Below are 25,431 nucleotides of genomic sequence, written 5' to 3'. Positions count from 1 at the left end.
CACACCTTTCTAACCTTTCCCCTCAGCCAGTCCCTGTCCAATGGGGAGCATGTCCCACCTGTTCCACTGGCTGCTCCTGCCTGAGTGGTAGCGTGTCCGCAAGCGAGGGGTTCCACACTGCAGTGTCTCCTTCCACTTGGCCCAGGGCTTGGGCAGAGAGCCCCTCTCATTCCCTCATGCCCCGGCAAGATGCTTCCCAAAAGGGAGGTGATGGGAATCTAACCACACCCAGTCATTGGAAAATTTGGGACAATCCTGGAATTCGGCATTGTTGGGTTGCCAAACACTGGGAAATATACATTTTTCATCATGTTAACCAGGAGTCAAGCTGCAGCAGATAATTTCACTTTCTGCACTATTGATCCAAATGAGAGCAGAGTGCCAGTGCCCGATGAGAGATCTGATTTCCTTTGCCAATATCATAAACCACCAAGCAAAATTCCAGCCTTATTGAATGTTGTGGATATTGCTGACCTCGTGAAAGGAGCTCATGCTGGAGAGGGTCTAGGAAATGCTTTTTTCTCTCACGTTAGTGCCTGAGATGGGATCTTTTGTCTACTGCAATCATTTGATTATAATGATATCATATACATTGAAGCATTGAACTAGTTCATGACATTGAAATAATTCATGAAGAACTTAAGACTAAAAAATGAGGAATGAGGAAATGATAATGCCCATTATAGACAAACTAGAAAAAGGGGCTGTGTGAGGCGATGATAAGAAATTAAAACCTGATATGATATACTGTGCAAAATCAAAAGTTGGGTAATGGATGAAAAAAAGTCCGTTTGATCTGTACTGAACAGATACTTGGTTTTAACTTCAAAACCAATAACCTTTCTGAAAAAGACTACATTAGGAAGAAAAACAAATAGTTGATAAAAATTAAAAGACTGGGTGGCCAAGCATGACCCAGGTGCTTTGGTTATTCCTTTTAGTAGGGCCTTGGAACTCAAATTGTAAGAAATGAGTGCTGAGGAAAAACAGAAGTTATCTGGAAGAGAACATGCCACAAAGTGCTTTGCCAAAGATCATAAAGGCTGGTGTGCAGCATTCCAGCTAGAATACTTTTTCACTACAGGCCTTGATGAAGTGTGTGCAGGAAGTGGGTAAAGGCTCTTCAGGGAGCAGGAAAGATTCACACTGATTTTGAAAGGGATTTGTTATGGAGGAGGTGCGGGCCCTGCGGAACCTTGAACAGTTCCGCAGGGCCTGCAAGACCACCCTTTTTAAATTAGCATACTCGGACTGCTAGGAAAAACGGTAACCAAGGGTCCGCCAATGCGGTCTAAAGATCTATACCGCATCACAACTGTATTATTGGATTGGTTTTAAGTTAATATTTTAATGTTTTATTGCTCTATATTGTAATTTTAAGGTTTTACTTGTTATTGTATGATTGTAGAATGTTGTTAGCCGCCCTGAGCCTGCCGTGGTGGGGGAGGGCGGGATATAAATGAAATAAATAATAATAATGGAAGATTTTAAAGTTGGAGACTCAGAAGCAGCTGTCAAGGCTGTTTGAAAATGCAGACAGCAAAAAAGAAATTGCATAGTCAAAGATGGAGATATTATCATCTTTAAATTTAACACACCTCAACAGCCAAAGAAGAAATGAGTTACCAGATTTGTTCAGTGCTCAGGATTAAAGTCTTTTACAAAAAAAAAAAAGGAAGTAAAAGAAAATGCGCTTGAAACAAAGGTTACAAACATGAGAGCAAGTTTAATTCATGTTAGTCACTTTGAATAGTAAAAATATTAATTGCCACCTTCCTGCCCCTTTCGTCGCAGCTCAATTTCCTGGCAAACAAAAGCATTTTTACAGCTACCTGCCTACAGATTCAGGAAGTCTGGGAAGAAAGGATTCTTACTAGCTTGTGGGTACAATACCCTCAGACTACTAAGAACTAGGAGGAGGGAAGCATGGGGCAGTGATAGGTACGGGAGGTGCTTGTTATTTATTCAGATGGATCAGATTAGAGAATTTAATCTGGCTACTGAAATAGCCATGCCTGAATAAAAGCCAATATTACTTGACTTTTATTCGGGCACGGCTAGAAAGCATTTAAGGTTTAAATGCCTTCAGTGTCATTGGTTTAAACGTCATTGTGCTTTCCACATGGATGCCTTGCTTCTGTTGCCATCCAGGTTCCAGCACAGATTTAAGCCCCACAGGGCATCGAAGCTGTTTGTGATGAAGCAAATAATTGTATTCACACACAGAGAAGGTTTTGGGGAGATCTCCAATACAAATCTCAACCCTTGCCAAGAATCTCACTGGATGACATGGTTCAGACACACTTTCTCCATGCCTAAACCATCTAAGAATTACTTTGCAGATAGACTGAACAATATATTCCACTCTCAGTTTCTTGGAAGTAAGGGAGGAAGAAGTGATTGATAGATCTCTGTCTGTCTGTCTCTTTCTCTCTCTCTCTCTGCTTAATCATATTAGAATAGAAGGTAAAGATCAGTCATTCACTCTGACAAGTAAACGAGATGAATACACATATCCAGATGTAAAACTTTGTAAATTTCTGAATGGTTAGTCTGTTGCCTCATCATATGATACTGGGGCACTTAGTAAGCACAGCCAAATTAAGTGATGAAACTTTTTCAAGACTGTATCTATTTCCACCTACCCCACCAAATAATGCCCACCATGCCTTTCCAGAGAAGTTCTTCCTTTTCAACATAATAGTATAATGGAATATCCTCATTCGGAACTAATACTTAGTTATTGCATTTATGCCCTGCCTTTCCCCCAGTGGGCACCTAAAGCTGTATCCTCCAGGCCCCCAGTAGAGATGGCTGATTAGAGCCTGCCTTCCCAACTTTATTTCAAGGAACTCTCCCATATAAATACTTGCCAGAGTTGGCCCTGCTCAGCTTCCAAGATCTTACAAGGTCAGTTTTGTCTGGGCTATCCTGGTCAGAGAGCAATTTCAAGTTTTGTGCTTTTTGTTTTCCCCACAATTCATCTGTTTTTGAAAATTGGTTATCAGTATGTGTGGGAGGCACAAGTAGTTAGTCTTACCTGGGGTGCCAAACAGTCTAGGTCTGGCCCTGGATATAAATCATCTTCTCCTTCTCCTCCTTCAGAAAAGCATCAGCAACAGAGACTTCTGGACTCCAGTTAGTTGCATAATGGTATATTGCCACTTGTAGGTTTCCATAGTGGACAATTATGAATTGACTTACATACAAGGAAGACTTATTACCAGAATATGATTTACTTATTACCAGAATATGACCCTTGGAAGTAAGTTTATAAAAACTTTGTCAAACATATGAACTTCCTTTTTGCCGTATCCAATATTACAGCTTAATTCATGTGTCATAATTACAAGTTTTCGCATAACAATTTTCATCTGAAATCTCATAATCTGTAAATCTTTGGAGGAGGAGAATTTCTGATGAACTTGTTCACGCAACGGAATATATGGAGAATTACTCCCAGTGAATGCAGAAACATAGATGATTAGCAAGATTTAAAACTGTTGTTTTAAAACTGCACTAATAATTTTAAATTGCAACCTGTTTTAACTTTTAATGGACGTGTGATTGTGATTATTTTTATTGTTTTATTGTTGACATATGATGTTGTTAGCCGCCGTGAGCCTGCTTCGGTGGGGAGGGTGGGGTATAAATATGAAAAATAAATAAATAAATAAATATTCTTCTACAAAACAGAAAATATCAGACAAGATAGCAAAGGAATTTGCTATTAAAAGTCAACTGTATTGCAAATATATTTTGGAAAAAACACCAACATATGATGCTGGTTTCATTCTTTCTGCTTAATTTCTTATTCTAATGGTATATTTAGATTCACTTGATTATTTTTAAGAGTCTTAAGGTAATGAGCTTGGGATGTACTGTGTATATCTGTATACTTGGTAACAAGCTCAGTTAATGAATTTGTGAGTGGAAAATCTTCCACCACTGCAAAAGAATCCACATTTTATTAGCATTCATATTTCAGAATCCCACTTTATTGTTAACTAGATTCAGGCGGTTAGCCGTGTTGGGTCTGAAGTAGCAGAACAAATTTTGGGTCCAGTTGCACCTTTAAGACCAACAAAGTTTTATTCAAGATACAAGCTTTTATGTGCAAGCATACTTATTCAGATATTAACTTTAGTGAAATATTTTATTACAATGAATCATAATGTTGTCACATGTAATTAACATTAAAAGTTCCTTAAAATGTTCAAAAATGTGTGATCAATGGATTATTCAAATTCCCCCCAAAAAGGATGCATTTAACTTGAAGATGTTGGGTTTTTTTAAACGGTGCTCCTCTAAAATAAGAGTCAAACTCTTAAGGTTATTTTATAGAATTTTTTTGACCAATCATATAATTAACAGTTTCAAAAATAATGTAAACTATACTGAATAAACTATACAGTGGCTTTTGAAAATTAGTTGGCATTTGATGGGGGAGTGCAGGCTTTTACTACTGTCGAGAAAATAATACGTTAAAGATGCATTCAAATCCTAAAGGCCACTGATAAAATGTTCCACTATGGAATTATTGATAGAATGAGTTTAAGAGGGGGAGGGACAGGGTTTGACAAAGGCACTTTGAGAAAACATGAGCGTAGTTAAAGGTATTGCTGTTCTCCCAAGCAGCCTCCTTTAATTAGAACTCATTAGTCAACATAAATCTATTCAAAACTTTTTAGAGTGGTTTAATAGCATGCATGTTGTAATCCCTTTTTTCCTCTGGAACAACATTCCATTTTAAAGGTTTTACATTTCACTGCATAGATATTGGCACATAATTCTTAATAAGTTTTTCATAGGTTATTATGCCAGGATGAGCTAATAGATTGCTTTCTCTTTCTAATTATGAGGAAGGAATTGGTCCCTGGGGATGCATGCTAGAATGCTAGTAATAGTGGCAGAGTGAAAATTCAACAGGCAAGCATGTTACTCTGTCACTGGAAAAGCTCCCTGTAGAATTGGTGGATAGAGTCAGTCAATGGTTCTTTTTGTGTCTTGGTTGGCAAACAGGGAAAACTGGGAAAAGACAACCTCTTTTTCTTTGGGAGATTATTTTATTGTAGAAATGGGTAGCATTCTATGTGTTTAATCATGTGGAAACTTCTGAAGTGTAATAATTAATTTTGTGGAGAGGGAGATAATCTCATTTTTATAGCTTGGAAATATTCTCTTGCCCATGGGCGAAAAGTGACTGTGTAGTTAAAATAGGGTGGAAAATTGCTCCTAAGCATTTCATCATATATATAAAAATAAAGGAAGCACTCTGTGTGTGTGTGCGCGCTCGCGCGAATGCACATTGGAATGGTAGCCCGATCTTGTAAGATAAGCAGTGTCGATACTGGGATGGGAGACCACCAAGGAGTACTTTGCAGAGGAAGGCAGTGTGGTAAACCACGTCTGCTTAATCACTTGCCTTGAAAACCCTATAGGTTCACTATAAATCAGCTGTGACTTAATGGCCATTTATGCATGTGTGTGTGTAGAGTAAAGTACAATGAGGTCTTAATTAAGATTTCACACAGTGTAGTATAGCAGGTATGAAATCTTGAAATCCTTGGAAATTAATGAATGTCTAGCCCTTTCATAGTTTTCACAGTGTAAATTATTCTGGGCATGGATTAATATCTGAGCTGTGGAATAAGAAAGAAGATAATTAATAGAGGTGAAAACCATCTTCTGATTAGCTTAAACTAGGTGGTTATCAAGGCTCGATAATATTTTATATCAGTGCTAATTTCAGCATTCTAGGTATTGGACCAGATATTCAGATGCCATCTCTGCCTAGGGTTTGAAAATATATTTCAAATTCTTTAGTGATAAGGTCGTATTTCTATGTTCATAATTCAACTATTTATTTATTATTAAATTAGAGTTTTTGACCATTCTTTCCTATTTGTGCAGGGCTCAGGGCAGTTACAACAATTTGGTTCAATGCAATGTAAACAAGTTAAAATAATAAAAACACAATATTTAAAACATCCAGAGCAATTTAAACAGTTTAAAACAAGATGGTAGTGCTGGGATTCAGTCATGTGGGGAGGGAGGTGTCAGGCAGATGTATGGAACTGATCTTCTTCGTGGTTGTCCAGTCCCACACTTGGGTTCTGCGCTGTGCCACGAATCCACCTCAGAGATTCTAAAACTTTAGTTTACACTCTTCTTTGGCATGCTTTTCCCTCCCCCCAGGGAGTAGGCACATGTTTAGAGGGAAGGGAGAGCGCCTCCCACTCAGTATCTTTTCTACCACTGCTCCTGCTAGACCTACCTCGCTGCGCTCCGTTTCTTTCCACTGTCTCCAGCGTCGTCGTCATATTTCTTCACTGGTATCGTTTACTTAGCCTTCTTCTTCTACTTTCTTAAAAAAAAACACAAAACAAAAAAGGACTTTAGTTTCTCGTGGCTGTCCCCCCCCCCTCCTTCCCCCCATCTTTTCTGGCCTCTCTCCGAACTGGCCAGACTTTTGTATGGAAGGGAAGGACACTAAGGTCACTTTTAAAAAGTGCCGGAGGTGCAAAGCGAAAATCCCTTCGTCGGATGGGCATTCACATTGCCTCCTTTGTCAGGAGGAATCCCATTGGATCAACACGTGCCCTCACTGCCTCAACCTCAGCAAATATGCAAGGAAGAACAGGGCCGACAGACTCCGTAGCCATCTTCTTGAGCTGTCCCTGCACCTGGAGATACAGAGTTCCTCCACATTGTGGTCTTCGCCTACTCTCCAAATCCCATGAGACGTGGCAATGTCGGCTGCTTCCATGGCCTCTGCCCTACTGAAGCCTAAGCCCGACAAGGCCAAGAAGCATGTCTCAGATTTGTGCTCGGAACCGAAGACGAAAAAGACACAAGCACCGTGTTGAGCAACCTATGGACTCGATGGCCCCCAAGCAACTGGCACCTCCCAAACCATCGGTACTTGATGGACCACAACAACCCTGGCCGTCAGCATTTCCCCCTTTATATTGCTTCACACCTCCGTGTCCCAGTTCTCTTCCCGCTTCCAGCCCCGTGCTCCCCTGCCCATCACCTCTCTGCCCCCGCCATTAGCTGGCTCCCCCCATGATGTGGGTTCTTCCTGCCCCTTACTGAGCGGCCCTGTGTGAACTCCATCTTCAGGGAAGGCTTCAGGGTGTGGTGCACCTGCCGCTTACCATCTTCCACTGCGAAGACTGCCCAGTTATACTCACTCTCTGCTTCCTATTAATTAGCCAGTTTTTGATCCACAAGAGGAACTGTCCTTTTACTCCATGACTCTCGAGCTTACTAAGGAGCCTTTGATGAGCAACTTTATCAAAAGCTTTCTGGAAGTCAAGGTAAACAACATCTATTGGGTCTCCTTTTCCACATGCTTGTTCACCCCCTCAAAGAACTGTAACAGGTTAGTGAGGCAAGATCTTCCCTTACGGAACCCATGCTGAGTCTTCCTCAATAACTCGTGTTCATCAATGTGCCTACTCATTCTGTCCTTGATAATGGTTTCTACCAACTTTCCCGGTATTGAAGCCAGACTGTCTGGCCTGTAATTTCCTCTGTGCTTGGTGGAGTGAAGAGGAAGTGGGAAACTGTATATTAAACAAATTGTGCTCCAGCAGTAACAGATTTTTTTCCCTTTTTGTGTAGGACTTTTAACCACATTTGTGTGACTGAAAGGTTGCAGCTGAATCTGGTATTATAACTGCACATTTGTACTGATTTAATTGCAGGGTATAACCGCGCTATTATCCTTGAAAGGCCCCAATGATACCCTAACTTCTTTGTAACACAGAAGAATCTGCTCATTATAAATGGCCATTAAGTCACTGGCAATATGATGACAAGATTGCAGGGTTTGATTTCCACCCCCCTCTTTTTTAAGGAACAGTGGAAGAAAGACTTGTGCATGTATGACCTAATAAATCCGGCAATGGGTGTATGTTGAAAAATAGGAATTGAAAAGGTTTGCACACTTTTTAAATATATGTTGCTTAACGATACAGTCCCTATAGGAGTAATTTTAAAAGCATTTATTGGGGAACACTGGAGTGCTGTGAGAATTGGCGCAATCAGCTAAATAATTAAAAGGTCCAAAAAGCTGCCTGCTATTCCTCTGCATGATTCACGGCTTTTGTCTAGCTTCCTTGCAGTCAGCTTTCACTGGTAGGCAGGTAGATTCTGCTCCGTTTTTCCATCTGGTGTGGTTATTCAGTTCATGCCGACACTGCAGAATTATCTGCCATCCAAGAAGGCCATATTGTATTGCTGAGGATCTGTTTGGGGAGTAATGGAGTAGGGATGTCCAGAAGCCCAGTTTGGAGTCTTTTTTCAGTTCTGGAAAAATCAAAGATCTTAATGGGATCTTTTGTTACCCAGATTGGCAGTCTCCTATGTAATTGAGGAAATTAGCTTTAATGGAGACAAAGCAAGAGGCGGGTAACTGGGATCTCCACTAATGTTTACGGGGATTTTTCCCATGGAGAAATCTTGAAAAAAACCAGTCAGGTGTTAAACTGGAACAGATTTTATTAAAAAATAGAAATAAAACAAAACATATTTATAAATGCACAAAAACACACACATGCTAACTAAGAAGAAATAAGGAAGGGGAAGGGAGAAACTGATTTTGGGGACAGAATAGCTATCAATCTTGAAGAGAGAGCCTGTCTACGGAAGCAGCAGTGAAATGACCAGCATTTCATAGAGAAGTGGAGAGGACCCATGTGCAAGTGAGGGTGTGAGGTATGGTGCCAAGAACACACACACACACACACTGCTATTTCACGGAGTGCTGACAGTTATAGGAAAAAATGCTCCCTGAATCAGTCTGACATGTTTGGCCCCAAAGCAATGACTTGATTGCTTTTTCTGGGATGAACAGTGATCTTGGGAAACCTTGATGAGATCACCAGGGGTGAACTATAGGTGTTAATGTTTCTTGATGACCCTCAGAATACTGGACAAGAAAACTGCCAGATTTTGTGAGTATTTTTTTTTATTTCTGTTGATTTATATCCCACCCCTCCCGTGAATGGCTCAGTGCGGCTAATAGCGTTAAATGTTGCTAAATTGGGGTAAATGGGTAAGGGGGAAGTGAGGCTAGGCATGTGACATGAGGCTAGGCATGTGACGTTCAAAGTGAGGTGACAAATCTTGGGATCCCATTGTTCCTAATTATGCATCTCCTCAGGGTGTGGCGAGGGTAGTTAATCAGTAAGCTGACTCACCTTCAACAATATTTTTCTCAGGCCTGTCTCTGGCTGGCATCCATTTTGTGTCATTTTGGGCCAGGCAATATAGATTTAGGATTTTTGAGGTGATATTGTATGAAGAGTGTTTGTCTTTCTCTGACCCCTAAACTTCCTCTCTGTGGGAGGAGGGGGTCTGATTGCTAACCCTTTTTGCTTTATGAAAACAAATCCCAGCTTCTTGAAAGAATCCTGCAAATCTCAGGGGCCTAACAGAAACTCAAAGAGGTCCAGTTGTGTTTTTCCATCATTTCTCTTGAAGAAGATAAAAAAAGTGGAAGAAGCTGAAGGGTTTTTATTTTGTTTTTAAATGCTGCATGATTTTTAAAATACAAAGAGAATGTGCCACTTCTTTTTCAAGCTGAGCTGGTAGTGTTGTGAGATCAGAAGGCAAGTGTTTGGGTGAAAACTATGAATGAGATATGAAGTGCCCTGAATACTTTCAGAAGCACTGTATAATTGTTATTAGCATTTAGATCATTTTTTAAGATCAAGGACTATCAACTCCATCAGCCATGTTGACTGAATGGAACCTTTATGTTCTGTTACCGGTGGTGGGGGAACAACGAAGAAATGCTGTTGCCTTTATGCCAAGTTTGTGGGCATCTTCTAGTCATCTGGTTGGCAACTGTATGAAACAGACCAGAAGGGCCATTATGAAGCAAATACATTCCTGAAGAGAGATTACTCTTTTCTGAAGAGAGAGCCTGTGTGGTTGTGACAGGCTGCACTTTTAAAAGCGTAGAAGTATTGTACAAACAGCTAAAGGAGTGTGAAGGGTTAATTCTTCACAGAGTCAGATAATCTTAAGTGACAGACTACTCCAATGAATCTGGTTGGTTAGCATCAGCTGAAGACTTCTGAACTGAATGCTGAGGAGAGATTCAGTCTGATTTCAGCCCTAGCTGAGAAAAGTTGAGTACTGACATTCCGAATTCAGCCCTGACTGAGAGCAGTTTAACAGACAAGAGAACTGGGGAAAGTTGGCAAAGATGAGTGGGTACTTAGAGAGACTCCCATTCTGGCCAAAGAAAAGGAATACATCTTCTAGTGAGAGGAGAATTTCCCTACCTAGTAAAACAGGGAGTTAACTCTGAAGAGTGCAGAGATCCCTGCTTTGGTGTTGTTAGAAACTGCCTTTAGAGACCTTAAGTCAGTTAAAAAACTTAGGACAAGTAAAGGTGTTTCAAGAAAACAGTACTGGAAAGAGTGTACCAGCCTTTTGGAAACCAAAAGAGTCAGAGTATACTAAAAGAAATTGTGCTGGAGTGTTTGGAAAACACTGGAACAAAAACCTCTTAACATAAAGATTTTAAGTAACTTTAAATAGCTTCAGAAACTCTCATTAACCTGAAACATAAGAACTAATGTCTGTGCATGTATTGGTTTTACCTCAGAAATTTCAACACCTGATTCCAACTGACTTTTCCCTGCTGTGTTGAATATTGTGTTAGTTTAGAATATAATAACATCTCAAATGCCATTAAAATTAGCGGGGGCTCCAAATCCTTCCCTCAGGTTCCTGGGCTTGAACAAGTAGTCAAAATAGTATACTTTGACAGGGTGGGACAGCCAGAGTTCTTTAGGAAAAAAAGGTGACTCAGTCAGACAAGGAAAGAAAATTGAGAGAAAATCTTGCCTTTGAGGGAGGCAGAGCCGGTGCGTGAGAGTAGGCGGGGTGGATGGCTGCCAAGGGCGCCCCCTCTCTCCCCTGATGAGCCGAGCCTGGGGCTTGCTTACCATGCTCCTGCAAGGAGCGTGATACGCAAGTGTCGGCTCTCCCCACCCCCAATCAGGCTTCCTGCAAAGCAAGAAGCCTGAGTGGGGAGAGGGGGAGCTTGCGTACCGCACTCCTTGCAGGAGCGTGCTATGCAAACGTTGGCTCTCCCCACTCCTTATCAGGATTCCTGCAAAGCAAGAAGCCTGAGGGGGGGGGGGGGGGCTTGTGTACTGCGCTCCTTGCAGGAGCACGATATGCGTCGGCTTTCCCCATCCTTGGTCTGCTTGATGACATCATTTTTTACGTCCATGCCACGCGTGATTGCATGTGAATTCTTTTCCTGAGAGAGCTAGTGGGGATGCTGTGTAGGGGTCTGCCTTGAGCAGCAGAACCCCTAGCACCGACCCTGGAGGGAGGGGTTGGAAGGGGTTATCATAGTGGTATAGTGATTACAGTGCTGGACTAGAACCAAAGACCCAGGTTCAGCTCTCCATTGTGCCATGGAAGCTCACCTGGTGCTCTTGGACCATTCTCACACATTCAGCGTAACCTACCTCACAGGGCTGTTGTGAGGATAAAATGCTGGAAAGAAGAATGTTGTAAGCTGTTTTAAGGCCCCATTGGGGAGAAGGGTGGGGTACGTTAAAAAAAAAGTACATAAGTTAGCCAAGGATATGTGGATGAGAATCAGTCTGGAATGTACCCAAATCCTCAGTTCACTACTCATTTTAAAGAGCATTGTGTAGAGTTGCTAGGTCCCTGCCATGTGCCAGTTGGGGGTGGGAGGGAGCTTTCTGGGAGTGGTGGGTGGGGTGATGTCATCAACATGATGATGTCACATGGAAGTGACATCACATAGGGACATTGTGCTGCAATGCTCTTGTATATTGGGCAAAACTATTGTTACTTCATGATACCATCATGTCAGGGACATGGTGACAGGTTGTGGCTGTTGGGGGATCTCCCACTTCCACCTGAGGACTGGAAACCCTAGAATAGTGTAAGGGAAGAAAGATAAAAGTCATTTTTTAAATTGTATAGGCTGACTGAGGGTATGCCTATCTAACTGTGGCTACAAAGGTAGTAAGTACAGCAGTGAGTTTTCAGGAAAAGCTCTTGCACTGCAAATTTCCCACTGATTCAGTACTATATTTAATTGAAAGGAAGACACTTTCCTCCCAGGTTAGACACAAAAAGTTGTGTATAACATTTGTTTATGAAGATGATCCTTCCCCCCATTTAATGGAATACCTGGGTAACTGAAAACATAATCTTGGATTTGAGTAAATACAACAGGGTGGATAAAAGTAGTCAATTAAAAAAACCCCAATTTATTATAATGTAATATATTGTAATGGTATGTTATCATTTGTCATTAAATGTTAATACACATATATTACATTTTCTCTATATAATACACATATATAACATTTCTCTATATAACATTTCTCTATATAATACACATATTTAACATTTTCTCCACCCCCCCCCCTTTTGGTGACCCCGAGCAATGCCTACCCCCTTAACAAACATCTCCATATTACTATTCAATTTAGTTTGTTGTAAGATGATAAACTCTATCTATTAAAGAATATCAAATCAAATTTTTAAATCTAACTTTTAAAAATTATTTTTTTAAAAAAAATAAATGGATTTTTAAAAAGCTTTTTGAGGAAAAATCTATCTAAAGATAATTTTCTGTTTAAGATTCATTATTGTCCAAAAGTTGTCATGAAAGATGGATTAATTTTTAATTATGTAGCATGAGGCTATATGTTCATGCAATGTTTGGAATTTTTGGTAAATGAATTCCATTAATCAAACAACGTTATGCTCTTCCAGAAGTTTCTGTAAGATTATTTTGGGCAATTATTCTATCTAGAAGATATTGTCACAGATGCTTGGTTTTGCAGTTCTCAAAACTATGAATTCATGTCTGCAGAGATAGCTTGCCTCTTCGCAGCAAAAATGCTATAAAATATACATATAGAGTTAAGAGACCTCAGTCCTATTGGTCCTCTGCAAATCTATGTACACAGAATTAACCACTTAAGTGCTAAGTTTCAAGAACTTTAATTATAAGTAGGGACGAGCATGAACTGGAAATCATGTGCTCAGGATGGACTTATCAAAGCTTTTTGCTGAGGCTTGGAAGGTCTCAGAGAAGAAACCCCATTCCAGAAACTTTTGCATGAAAAAGCTTTTTGGGGTGGTCTTCTGCACCTGTTTCTTTTCCCTGGGTTTTCTGCCACTTTTTTTTGTATTTATTGTCTTGGCTTTGCCTCTTTCTGCATTTCTAATGCCAACCCCATCCCCTTTTTGTGTCCTGCTGCTTGCACTGTTCCAGAGTTGCTACCTGGAATTGCTGCTCTTCTCCAATACACCCCTCTTTCTCCTGTGGTTGCTGCCTGAGTTGTTCCACAGCCATTGCCTTTGAGGTCCCCCCTTCCTGTGAGTCTCAGTATCCACCCCATCACTTTCTGGAGTCATCCTGCCTGGGGCTGCCTTGCTTCTCTCCTCCAATACACTCCTCTTTCTCCTGGGGTTGAGGACTGAGTTCCACAGGATGTTGATCAGCACCCCACCACTATCTGGGGTCCTCCTGCCTGGGGTTGCCTTGCTGCTCTCCTCCTATACACCTGCCTTTCTCATGGGTTCCACAGTGGTTGGCTTTGTGGTCCACCCCTTGTGAATCTCTAACACCAAACCTACCATTTCCCTGTAACTGTGTAGGCAGCTCCCGGGCAGGGCAGGAGGGTTGGCACTGCTCAGTAATTCCATTCATGTTTGGGGGTGGGTGGGTTGGCCCAGGAAGACACAGCCACCCTCAGGTGTGCAAATGGTTCCTGGGCTGTGACAGCCCTTCCAGTAAGTACAGCAGAAAAGTCATTAATGATTAAACTATTAAACTGGAGATAGTTCACTTTACAGTGATTTCATACTTATATATTTCAAGTGGTAAAGTGGTAAATAACACCTTATCTGACCTTGAATGTGGATTAAGTTGAGCCCTAACATGAATTAGGTTGAGCCCTAACATGAAAGGAGGATCAGTTATAATAGCAGCAGACCATGGACTGCAGCAGTATCAGTATCGTTTCAGTATCCCATTGAATGGTGGAAGCATATACCATCTTTAGAAGATTTATAATTGAAACGGAGAATAAAATAGTCCGGAGTTTTTGTTATGGACTTCAAGGACAACTAGAGCATCTGCATGGATTATGAGCATCCTTTCCTACAATTGATTATCACACTGATCCTTGCTCTAATTGGTCTTTGTGATTATAATGTTAGTGATGGTTCTTTATATCCTTTGATTATTTGTAAATTTTAAGACCAGCAAGAATGAGCGCTTGTGTAGAAAACCATGATTTAAATCAAGTCTTACTGACTAGTGATTTAAATCGTTATTTAAATCAAATCCACATTGAAATCTTTATGGGTGTATCGACAACCTGTCCTTGAATGTCTACTGTTGCTTCTTATGTTTTTTTTTTTTTTTGGAAGTCTTAGACATGAACTCACAAGGCGGCCTGCCTGAGGCAATTCACTTTCCCCACATATGCAATAAAAGGATGACCCTTTGTACTCTTTCTGAATGTATGCAAACTGCTTTGAAAATCAAAGTACTGTATTGTTCTGTAGTCTATCCAGACATTTCCTTTTTAGTGAATACCTGTAATTAACATTTAATATAACTGCTTTCCCGAACTCTGAAGCTCATTATGGGTTACAATAAATTTAAAAGAATTAGCCATGGTGGAGCTAAATGGAGTGATTCTTTTTCAGTTGCTACTGCATTACTGAGAAGATTCAGTCTGGTATTCTTGATCATTGTTCAATGGTGATACATGCTCAGTTTTGAAAACTCTACTGTGAAATTCCTACAAGGATGACAAGAAGGTTCTTTTGTAGAGCATTGTGACTTCTGTCCATCTGTTGATTTTTTTTTCTTAACTTTCCTTAAGCAGTATTAGCTTTGTTTTCTTGGATGAAAACACTAATATAGATCCTTACTTCATAGAGTTATTACTTCACATGCCTTGTTTTAATAGGTCCTGTTTACTGTTTTAATAGGTCCTGTTTACTGTCAAATATGCTTACTGTCATTTCTTGTTTTGGTTGCATCCAGTGTTAAGTCTTTGTGAAAATTCTATTTTTTCAAAGAGCTTCCTGTCTGACTTGTGGGCTTTAGTCTTTATATGTACAAGCACCAATGTGAGACCCAGCTTGGTTTATATAACATTAATATATAACATTAAAATGATACTGTGACCAAATTACTATTGATAATTAACAAACAAAAATTACAAAAGCCACGAGTCATAAATATGGAAATGATACATATCAATGTAGCGCCAATAGGCTATCAGACAAGTTCCCAAATCCTTTGCAAACACCATTTGCACTGGTAACTACCATGATGATCTCCAATAAGATCAAAACGAAAATGTACATTCATTTAATCCCATAGAAGTGCAACAGGATCGCTAGCTTTCTTTGCCTGTTTCAGAGTTCTTTTCTTGAGCCATTTGAGCATTAGCCTCACAGAGATTCTTGTAGAGGCCTAGTGTCCTAAAGGAAGTTGTCAAGTGAAACAGACGAAGGGAGCTAGCAATCCTGTTTGTTAATTATCCATAGTAATTTGGTCACAGTATCATTTTGACGTTATATATCATCCCACCTGGAGGATGGCAGTCCTACAAGAAGACTCATATTCTCCACTGCTTGGAATCTTGCCAGGTGACAATCCTGCCACGTCCACACTTTCAGCCTAACCTGTCATGGTTCTAGGCCTAGTGCACTCTACAAGCTCCAGAGAAGCCTGTATCAGAGTAGCTACAGGGCTTACATATCCCAGGATCCCTTCTGTCCCTCTGATTGGGTGGACAGCAGTTTTGGAGGGAAAAGTTGCCCAGAGGGGTGGGGCATGGGAGAAAACAATAAAAAGTCAGCTGGAGAGGGAAGTGAGTTCTCTTTGGGAATGCTGAGCTGGGATAGAGGCTATAGCAGGAGGGCACCTTCATCCAAGGAGGGTGGTGAGTCTCTTGGCATTAGAAAAAAGCTACACCCCTGCCAGACCTGGGAAGGTGAAAGCTTCTAGGAGGCACTTGTGCTCTTTGGAAGATACAAGAACTCGTGGGCATTCGATGAAATTGATGAGCAGACAGGTTAAAACGGATAAAAGGAAGTACTTCTTCACCCAAAGGGTGATTAACATGTGGAATTCACTGCCACAGGAGGTGGTGGCGGCCACAAGCATGGCCACCTTCAAGAGGGGGTTAGATAAAAATATGGAGCAGAGGTCCATCAGTGGCTATTAGCCACAGTGTGTGTGTGTGTGTGTGTATTTGGCCGCTGTGTGACACAGAATGTTGGACTGGATGGGCCATTGGCCTGATCTAACATGGCTTCTCTTATGTTCTTATGTTCTTAAGTTGCCTTCCCCTGCAAAAATGGCTGCTTTTTACAATTTCAAAAGGGAAGGCAGCCTCCAAAGAGCACAGGCACCACCCAGGTCTGCCACTTTCGTCTTCCCAGGTCTGCACAGACCTGGGAACGTGAGAGCAGCATAGTGGGATAAGGCAGTTCATGCTTTTCTATGGCTTTTTTGTGGCCTTCTTATAAACAACCTGTTGAAAGGATTACTGTTGAAAGGATTCTGGTCTAGATGGACCTGTTGTCTGATCCTACCAAGACCAGTCCATGGCAATGGCATAGTGGGAGGGGAGCTGGTGCCCCCATAGGCCAGATGTTGCCCTAGGTGGATGTCTACCTGGCCTGCTCCTATGCGCCCATCCTGCATTAGAGAACATTTAGTTAGTTGTGTTAGGGCTGTTATTCTCTTAAACCCATGCCAGTCATTAAATATTGTCAAGATACTTCAGCAACTGTTAATGGTGCATATTTTCCTTAGTGTTTTTCCTTCATGCTCTAAAAGGTAATTCACTAATGTACTTCAGCCTCACTGGCAAAAATCAACTTTTTACAAGTGCAGACACACCAAGTTTTTATAAGGTAGTATAGTGGTTAGTGTAACTGCCTCCCAAGCAGGCAATCCAGGTTCGATTCTTGACTGCCACATACCATAAAAAACAACGCTACAAGGGAAAATAACTCTACATGGACTCTTCCAGAGGGTTGCAATGCCATCTGGATCACTACATATAATCCTTTTCGCACATACTACTGCTATGACAAGTCTCCCCCATCCCATAGACACGCATTGGATTTTTCCTACCTAAATGCACTGAAAGCCCCTTGCTGGGGTTGCCATAAGTTGGAATCTAAACAGGGTTGGTACCTGGATGGAAGACCACCAAGGAAGGCTCTGCAGAGGAAGGCAATGGCCGACCACCTCTGCTTCTCCCTTGCCTTGAAAGCCTAGTGCACTCTACAAGCTCCAGGTGCTTGAAAGCCCCTTGCTGGGATCACTAGAAGTTGGTTGTGACTTGACGGCACTTTGAACACACAAACTGGTAGGGTTGCCAGCTCCAGGTTGGGAAATCCCTGGAGATTTGGAGGTGCATCTGGACACATGGTAAAGAAACCCTGAACATATTCCACCAGGCACTCCATGACTTTCACCCCACCATCAACCTGACAATGAACCAATCCATGCAAGAAATATAAGGGAAAATAACTCCTCATGGACTCTTCCAGATGGTTGCACTGTCACCTGGGTCACTACATATAATGCTTTTACCATAGAGTCCTAACTGGTGTGATCAACAAATGGACTTGTGGACACCACCTTATAGATGAAGAAGAAGATGATATTGGATTTATATCCCGCCCTCCACTCGGAAGAGTCTCAGAGCGGCTCACAATCTCCTTTACCTTCCTCCCCCACAACAGACACCCTGTGAGGTGGGTGGGGCTGGAGAGGGCTCTCACAGCAGCTGCCATTTCAAGGACAACCTCTGCCAGAGCTATGGCTGACCCAAGGCCATCTAAGCTGTTGCAAGTGGAGGAGTGGGGAATCAAACCCGGTTCTCCCAGATAAGAGTCCGCACACTTAACCACTACACCAAACTGGCTCTATACTAGGCATACTGACTGACAAACATACCTACATGCCTCCAGCTACCATTCTAAACAGACCGAATGACACATTGTATACCGCCAGGCTTTATACTACAATCACATTTGCTCCAGTCCTACAGACAAGAGACATTGTATACCGCCAAGGCTTTATACTACAATCACATTTGCTCCAGTCCTACAGACAAGAGATTCTCACTTGAGGGATCTACAACAAACCTTTTTGTAACTAAAGTATCCACCTGATGAAATCAAGAAACAGATCAACAAAGCCAGAATGGTGCCTAGAGAAAACCTGTTGCAAGACAGGCCAAAAAAGACAATAATAGATTCTTACATAAGTGCTTACATAACTCTCAGCTCAATATAGTTCAATGCATCATCAATGACTTCCAACCTCTACTAGACAATGACAGCTCTGTTTCACAAGTACTGTGGGGCAAACCTTTGCTTGCTCAGAGATAGCCTCTCAGTCTCAAACAACTCCTCACCCACAATAATGCAACATCTATTTTGAACATGGACACTGGTACCAGAGCTTGCAATAAACTCAGATGCCAACTTTGCTGCCACATATACCACTAGAGATAACAACATTGACTGCAACATCTCAGGCTCATTCACTTGCTCATTGTCTAACATTTATATGCCATTAAGTGTTAACAATGCCCTTTGGTTTTCTGCATAGAGCAAACAGGTCAAACCCTATGCCAAAGGATAAATGGACACAAATCAGGAATCACAAAACTGAGAAACTCAAAGGAACATTTCAACCTTCCAGAATATTCACTGGGTGACCTAAAAGTAGCTGCTTTATTGCAAAGGAATTTCAAGAATAGAATGGAAAGGGAAATTGCTGAATTACAAATTATTGCAACACTTGGAGCAAACACCTCTACAAGACTCAACAGGGATATTGGTTTTTTTAAAATCTCACTACATATTCTAAACTCATTCAGTTGTTACATCTGTATTCTCACTAAGAAGGGCTATACATCGTCTTTATTTTAGTGTATTTGTTACTTGAAATAGTAGAATAGTGATTGTAATGTAATGCAACGAATCAGAATGGCATATTGCAGGGGTGGCCAATGGTAACTCTCCAGATGTTTTTTGCCTACAACTCCCATAAGAACATAAGAGAAGCCATGTTAGATCAGGCCAATGGCCCATCCAGTCCAACACTCTGTGTCACACAGTGGCAAAAAATCCCCAGCCATTGGCCATGCTGACTGGGGCTGATGAGAGTTGTAGGCAAAAAACATCTGGAGAGCTACCGTTGGCCACCCCTGGTATATTGGGATTCATTCCTCTGGTATGGTAACAGAGGAGACATCACAGCCCAACAAATCACCCCATCTCAAGGAAAAAGATACCATTAGTTACCTCCACACTTGAGAAGAGATGGATGGAGTGTGACATCAGGTTCAGGTGATTACTCTTAATGCTCCATAATTAACGCATCTGACATCTGTAAGCCCTTGGAGGATTGGCTACATCAGGGGTGTGTGGGCAAATATGCAGAGGAATTCCTTCTACAAAAAATATATATGTGTGGACCAGTAAACCTCATTCCATTCTGTCTGATGAAGTGTGTGTGCACAAGAAAGCTCACACCTTGAATAAAACTTTGTTGGTCTTTAAGCTTTGTTATATTTCAGTCAAAGGAGGGGGAAACTGTGTGGAGCAAAATGCATCCAGCATTTAACCATAGATTCACTGGCTTTCAGCACCATCAACATATATGCATGTCTTTCCTCTGTGAAAGGACAGTTTATTTTAATGACTGTGATCTAATTGGCTGTTGCTGGAACTGTACCCAAGGCCATAGCAAAATTATCTTGGTGGCCTCTTTCTTCCATTCCACGATTCAACAAAGAGCTTTGACCTTATGTGAACAAATCCAGTGATGTTTTCATTTCTTGTACTTCTGTTGAATACTGGAGTTTAGAGAGCTGGTTTGTCTGGGTTTTGTTTCAGTCTTTGAGAAGCCACCTTCCACAACTAACATAAAATGATAGACTTTATTGCCCAGAAATAGGTTTCCTTTTATATTATGAGAACCATCTAAATCAAGATTAGGAGCTGGCCTGGCATTTGGGCAGGATTTACTTAACTTATTGAAAACAGAAACTTGATTCCATGTTTTGAGAGCTAAATTAAACTATATTGGCAATATATTAAGGCAACATAATTCAAGTGACAGCCACATTCATTAAAAACATCACTCATTCCCATTAGTTTAAAGAAGCAAATAGCCTAACGTTTTAAATCAAATCATATAATTGATTTAGCTTTGCAGTTTGTGTAGACAGAGATGGTACAGCGCTTTCTCGTTCTACTCTTTATGGTTTTATTGTTTCACATTTCATCCACTGCTTCAAAGATAAATGGTTTCATTATCTTTCCAATCTCTCCTGACAGAGAAGACTTTCATGACTACAATTTTAGTTTTAAGTTTTATAGAATTAATTATGTATCTAGTAACAATTTGCAGAACCAATATCTATTCGCTTAGAACCAAAATTATCTTTTTCCTAATATGTCATCCTATAACATGTCAACTGAACACTTTTAGTAACTAAAACTAGTAATTGTTGAAATTTTCTGCCTCAATGCAACTGTTGATGCTGTCAAGAATTGTTTTTAAAAAGACACTTTACAAGATAAGAACATTGCATATATTGCCATAAATACTGCCTGGTTTTCTTCTTCGGACTTGCTGTATGAAGTAAGTAAATGTTTAGGTAGTGTCAGAGTAGAAGATATGACACTATGCCTGTCAGTACAATTTGCTTCGGAGGAAGTTGTCAGGAACTGAATTTTGTAATGTGCTATTGTGTATCCTCTCATCTGAATTGTAAGTCTTCAAAGAAAGAAAATCCTTCCATTAAAATATCTTGGTGTAAGATCTGGGATAAACTGGTCTCTACAAAAGATGTTGATGAATGAATAAATATAATGATCAGAATAAAATGGAATATTACGGTTTTAAAGAGTATAAGAAGATAAGAAGATGATATTGGATTTATATCCCGCCCTCCACTCCGAAGAGTCTCAGAGCGGCTCACAATCTCCTTTACCTTCCTCCCCCACAACAGACACCCTGTGAGGTGGGTGGGGCTGGAGAGGGCTCTCACAGCAGCTGCCCTTTCAAGGACAACCTCTGCCAGAGCTATGGCTGACCCAAGGCCATTCCAGCAGGTGCAAGTGGAGGAGGGGGGAATCAAACCCGGTTCTCCCAAATAAGAGTCCACGCACTTAACCACTACACCAAACTGGCTCTTCCCTAGAGTAGAAAGATATATACTAGAATATTAAATTACTAGAGAGAAAAATACGAACATAAAAATGGAGGCAATTTCTAGAGATCTTGGACGTTAAAGGAGGTGAAGAGACTATAGGCCTGTCTACTGATAATGTTAATACGTTAGGATATTGAAATTTGAATATGACAATATCAGGAGAAGATGGATACAATTTTGAGTCAATCATGTAACCAGTTTATTAAATTGAAGAATTTCATTGGTGGATGAAAGCTATAGAATTGCAGTCGAATTGCAGATTTATACTCTGCCCTTCACTCTGAATTGGAGACTCAGAGAGGCTCACAATCTCCTTCATCTTCCTCCCCCACAACAGACACCCTGTGAGGTGGGTGGGGCTGAGAGAGCTCTCACAGCTGCTACCCTTTCAAGGACAACTCTTGCGAGAGCTATGTCTGACTCAAGGCCATTCCAGCAGCCACAAGTGGAGGAGTGGGGAATCAAACTCGGTTTTCCCAGATAAGAGTCCATGCACTTAACCACTACAGCAAGCTGGCTCTCTGTTAGGCCATATTATGTTAGAGGTATAAAGCCTATAGGTGATTTAGAGTTACATTCAAATATCATTTTATGTATTAATTGAATAGGTTATAGATTGTAATAGAAATAAGCTATTAAGCTAGTAGAAATATTTACTCGTTATATGCATACATTTCTTTCCCCCCTCCCCTTTCCTATTCCCCCTTGACCCCTCTTCCTTGTTTGAAAACTCAATAAAACCTTTAACGACAAAATCTCCAGGAGTGTAATTAGGGTTGCCAGCCTCCCACCCCTGCTACTGGCAGAGAATGGGAACAGGTTGCCCTGAACCAGAATGGGAAACTCCTGGAGATTTGGGAATGGAGCGTGGAGAAGACAGAGACCTCTGTGGGGTGCAGGGTCATAGAGTCTACTCTTCAGAGCAGCCATTTTCTCCAGGGGAAGTGATCTCGGTCATCTGGAGATCCGTTGTAATTTAAGGAGATCCCCAGGGCTCACCTGGAGGTTGGCCTTCTTTAACTTTTAAGTTAAAGTTTAAACTTTAACTTTAGGAAAATTTAGGAAAATGTCTTGCCAAACTTGTGGTGGAGATACCTTGCAAAGGCATCTGAAGACCTTTGGGCTTGTGTACCAACAGGCTGGGCAGTAACCAGCTGCTGCTGATGGCAAGTAAAGAGATCTTCTCTTTGTTCACACACACACATTATTACAATTGGTTTCCCAAGTGGTAGTGGCTCCCAAGAGATTCTGGCCTTGGAGAAAAAGAAGCTCGTACCTTATTTTTCTGCTTTCCCTTGGCAGACTTTGCTTCAGCATCAGATAGGCAAGCAACAGGTCAGCCTTCAAGACAAGAAGCTTGCCCAAATGCTCCCTTCTTTGCCATAATGCCAGAAAAGTTTGGTTGGAGATGGGCCTCTCCCATATCAGGCAGTTTGTGTCTACACTGGTTGGCTGACAGCCAAGGCATAGCCCTAACGACTAACCATCAGCACTCTTGTGTCCCCATCATCTGAAAAGATGTTAGGAAAGCTGTTCCCATCCATGTACAGGGTGGCATACATGTATTTTTAATCTCACAGATAACAACTGCTTTAAGAAATCTCTATTCTTATATCAGTTTACCCTGTATCTCAGCAAGTCTACAGGAGAATGTTTTCTTCTTCCTGGATGTCTATACGTTCCTTAAAAGCTTTTGGTTGGAATGCATGATCTGTTTGTGAGAGAATATGTTAAGTACACTGTGTCACCCACTGTAATATGCTTGGAAACACCCCCATAAGTGCGCTTATATATTTTTTTAAACGTATCTGTCCTACAGTTCTCTGTAAACCAAGTGCTGTACCTGCTACAATCTTAAATCTAGTAATAAATGGAATTTTTTTAAAAAAAATCATAGTTAAAGCTTGCTAGATAAATGGCAAGAGGAAGGAGAAGCATTCTGACAGCTCGGAGAGGGCAACCTTTAGCTTAGTAATTAATCCTAAGGCTTCCCCTTCCCAAAATCTTGCTGTTCATTGAACAATCTCTATGGTGCCTTCCCAGCGAGGCATCTTCTTTTTTTGAAATAAGAATCTGAAGCGTAAATTAAGCAACGTGAATAGTCTGATCTAATCAGTGCTTGAAAACTTAGCAGGGTCAGCCAGGGTTAATACTTGGATGGGTATGCAAAGGAAGACAATGGCAGACCTCCTCTACTCTTCTCTTGTGCTGAAAACCCAAAAGGGTCACCATAAGTCAGTTGCAGCTTGATGGCAAAAAAGCAGCAAATAAATAAATACAGCACCTTGAATGGAACTTGCACTTAATTTCATAAATTTATTTCACCACCTAACCATAAGATTATTTATCAGATCTGAATGATTATTGCAGGATAGTTAACAAAGCTAAAAAATTTAATATTAAAGCTGGGGAAATGCCTTTCGGCAACTGCCTACCTTGCTAATAATGCTTGGTTATACTTTTGAACTAGCTTCCGGGAGACCCAGGTTTGGATCACCACTCTGCCATGGAAGCTTGATGGGTAATGTTGTGTATACGGACTTGAATTTTTATTTATTTATTTGGGATTTATATCCCGCCCTTCCCACAAGTGGCTCAGGGCGGCTTCCAGTGATAGATCCAACAAAATTACAGTATTTAAACATATAAAGGGATCAGCATTTAAAACAGATAAAAACAGATAAAACCATGGTTATCAATAAATATTAATAAATATTTCAACTGTATATAAAAGAAATCCGGCAAGTTACATTAAAATTCTCAAGCTAGGTATAGGCTAGCCGGAAGACTATTGTGTGTGAATGAAGACTATTGTGTGTGTTCCTGCCTGGCTCATTGGAGCCATAAGGACTGAGCTTGGGGACTAGGAACAATGGACAGCAGGATCCAAACATCTGTTGCTCTGCTCCAATCATGAGCCCCTGGCTGGTTTGAATGACCCAATCGCATGCTAGCATGGGAACCTTGAGTGTATATAAGTTGGCCCCATTGGCCCAGTTCCTCAGTCTTTTAGTGCAGCCCTATACTATGCTGTACTTAATAAAGAGCTATGATCATTGCCACCTTCCTTGCGTTGAACCCATTATATTGGGCCAGTCCCATGTTTCATTTATACATGAACATATGAAACTGCCTTACTGAATCAGACCCTTGGTCCATCAAAGTCAGTATTGTCTACTCAGACTGGCAGTGGCTCTCCAGAGTCTCAAGCTGAGGTTTTTCACACCTGTTACCTGGACCTTTTTTAGTTGGAGATGCCAGGGATTGAACCTGGGACCTTCTGCTTACCAAGCAGATGCTCTACCACTGAGCCACCATCCCTTCCACCTTTGTGCCCAATCAGAGCCACCAATACATATAACAGTGGTCACACATATTCTTAACAACCCTAGTTTTATCATGCCTCTTTGTTTATTTTGTTGATTTCACAAGTCATCAGAAGCTTACAAATTTACTTCCTTAATGCGACTTCCAGACCAATTCCTGACTAGCAGCTGCTCCACCCCTGGGCTTCTGCTTTTCCTTGCTGAAGTGATAAAGTGCGGACCTTCAAAAAACAAGAGCAGGAAGTCACAACGGAAACTGGAGGGAGCAGTAGATCAAAATGCCGCCATGCAGCAACTGATGGGAATTGGTCATTTGAGCTGGGGAAAGCAGAAGCCTTGGGGCAGATCAGCTGCTAGTGAGGAATCGGTACCAGTCTTGGAAGTCATTTATACTTGTGTTGGGTATACTGACCTGTCTCCAGAATTCTAGCATATATCTTGTCTTGCTGAGGATATGGTTTTCAGCCCTCCCTGCACTGTTATCATCAAAGGTGACCCATGCTTGTAATGGTTCTTAGTATATCTGTTCTTCGTAGCCAAGCTATTGGCTGTCCAGTTTTTGAAAGCAGTAGACATAATTATCTCTTAACTGTTTCCACTGAAAGAATGTTTTGTATTACCAGCACAGAGTTTTTTGCAACTTATTAAATGAATTAAGGCAGTAAATTAATCCTGTTCAGATGGCTTATGATTGCAGATATTTTGGAAGAGACAGAACATTTTGCTTAGACTGAAATACTTGCAGAAAGATGAGGTCATCCTTGGATTTAAATGATGCTAATGTTTCAGTGCTAGCATTAAAA

General features: G+C 41.0%; 1 long non-coding RNA gene and 1 pseudogene across 1 annotated transcript in view; both read left to right on the top strand.

The window, feature by feature from the left end:
- LOC132576043 (uncharacterized) overlaps positions 1 to 25,431 on the top strand; it is a 285,396-nt gene that overhangs the window by 167,756 nt on the left and 92,209 nt on the right. The window lies entirely within an intron of this gene.
- Positions 190 to 1,674, top strand: LOC132575857 (obg-like ATPase 1; annotated as a pseudogene).

Source organism: Heteronotia binoei, chromosome 8, assembly GCF_032191835.1.
Source record: "Heteronotia binoei isolate CCM8104 ecotype False Entrance Well chromosome 8, APGP_CSIRO_Hbin_v1, whole genome shotgun sequence".
Lineage (NCBI taxonomy): Eukaryota > Metazoa > Chordata > Lepidosauria > Squamata > Gekkonidae > Heteronotia > Heteronotia binoei.
Note: the sequence above shows the minus strand (reverse complement) of the source record. Positions and strands in the feature narration are given on the sequence as shown.